Consider the following 2,049-nt stretch of genomic DNA (forward strand, 5'->3'; position numbering starts at 1 on the left):
TTTCAGACCTACCAAGTCATAAGTTTAGAAAGGTCCCAAAACAATCCATGATGAGGTAGAAGTTTTTAGCCATTATTTCCGAAAATAAGTTTTCTCTCACTTTCCTTCTTTTTCTCCTTCTGGATGCAACTTCTGGGCATCCCCTCCTTCCCAACCTGGGGAAAACGACAGATATCTAGATCTAGAAACCCAGAGAGTTCCAAATAAGAGGAACCTCAAGCCCCCACACCAAGACACATTATATTTAAAATCTCAAAAGTTAGAGGTAAGGAAAGAACCATAAAAGCATCAAAAGAAAAGCAATGTGTTATACACCAGGGAGCTACCATAAGACCATTAGAAGACTTCAGTAGAAACTTTGCAGGCCAGATGAAAATGGCACCATATATTCAAAGTGATGAAAGAAAAAAAAAAAACTTCCAACCAAGAATACTCTACCTGGCAAAGTTAACATTCAGAATTGAAGGAGAGATAAAGAGTTCCTAGGATAAGCAAGACCAGATAGCAAGAATAATGGCAGTATTGACTCCTGTTGCATTGTTTCCTCTCCCTCCCCCCACCCTTCATCACCACTCAACAGGCCTTTCAAGAAATGTTGAAGGGACTTCTTTAAGCTGAAAAGAAAGGGTACGTATTAGCGACAGGAAACCATACAAAAGAATAGGTCTCACTGGAAAGGGAAATAAATAGTCAAGGTGGTGGAGAAATCACTTATAAAGTTAGCATGAAAGTTAAAACACTAACAGTAAAAACAACTGTGATTACAATAATTAGGTAAGAGATACACAAGATAAGAAGACATGCATTGTGCATCAAAAACATAAAGCCTGAAGCATAGAGTGAAAATGAACTTTAGGATGGAGAAATAAGTTGTTATCAACTTTAACTATTACAGATATAAGTTGTTATATGTAGCCTCATAGTAACTAAAAAGAAAAAAATTATAAATAACACAAAAGCTAAAGAGAAAAGTAAGGATACCACTAAAGAAAGTCCTCAAACCACAAAGAAAGAGAAAGAGAAGAAGGTACAGAGAGGAAATACAACCAAAGCCAGGAAACAATTAACAAAATGGCAATAAATACACAACTATACTTATCAATAATTACTTTAAATGTGAAGAAACTAAATTCTCCAAACAAAAGACATAGAGTAGCTGAATGGATAAAACAAAACAAAGAAAACAAACAACCCATTTATGTGTTGTCTACAAGAAATTCATTTTAGATGCAAGGACACATACACTGAAAAAGAAGGAGTGAAAAAAGATATTCCAGGGCTCCTGGGTGGCTCAGGGGGTTAAGCCTCTGCCTTCGGCTCAGGTCATGATCTCAGGGTCCTGGGATTGAGCCCTACATCAGGCTCTCTGCTCAGCGGGGAGCCTGCTTTCCCCCTCTCTCTCTGCCTGCCTCTCTGCCTACTTGTGATCTCTCTCTCTGTGTCAAATAAATAAATAAAATCTTTAAAAAAAAAAGATTCTCTCTCTCCCTTAAAAAAAAAAAGAAAAAAAGATATTCCATTCAAACTGACAAAAGAAACCTTGAGTAGCTAGCCCGATACCAGACAAAATACACTTTAAAACAAAAACTGTCATAAAAGACCAAGAAGGGCATTATATAATGATTAAGAGCTTAATTGAACAAGAGGATATAACATTTGTAAGTATATATGCACATAATATAGAAGCCTCTAAATACACAAAGCAAATATTAACAAACCTACAGGGAGAAATAGATAGCAATACAGTAATAGTACAGGACTCTAATATCTCAATTATATCAATAGATAGATCATCTAGACAGAAAATCAGTAAGGACACATCACCCTTAAATGACACATTAGACCAGATAGAAATAACAAATATATATATCAAACATTCCACCCAAAAGCAAGAGATTAACATTCTTCTCAAGCATGGAGACACTCCATGGAACACTCTCCAGAGCAGATAATATGTTAGGCCACAAAACAACTCTTAATAAAATTAACAGGAATGAAATTGTGTGTGTGTGTGTGTGTGTGTGTGTGTGTGTGTGTGTGTGTGTGTGT

Source organism: Enhydra lutris, unplaced genomic scaffold (assembly GCF_002288905.1).
Source record: "Enhydra lutris kenyoni isolate GAN:26980312 unplaced genomic scaffold, ASM228890v2 scaffoldscaffold5, whole genome shotgun sequence".
Taxonomy (NCBI): Eukaryota; Metazoa; Chordata; class Mammalia; order Carnivora; family Mustelidae; genus Enhydra; species Enhydra lutris.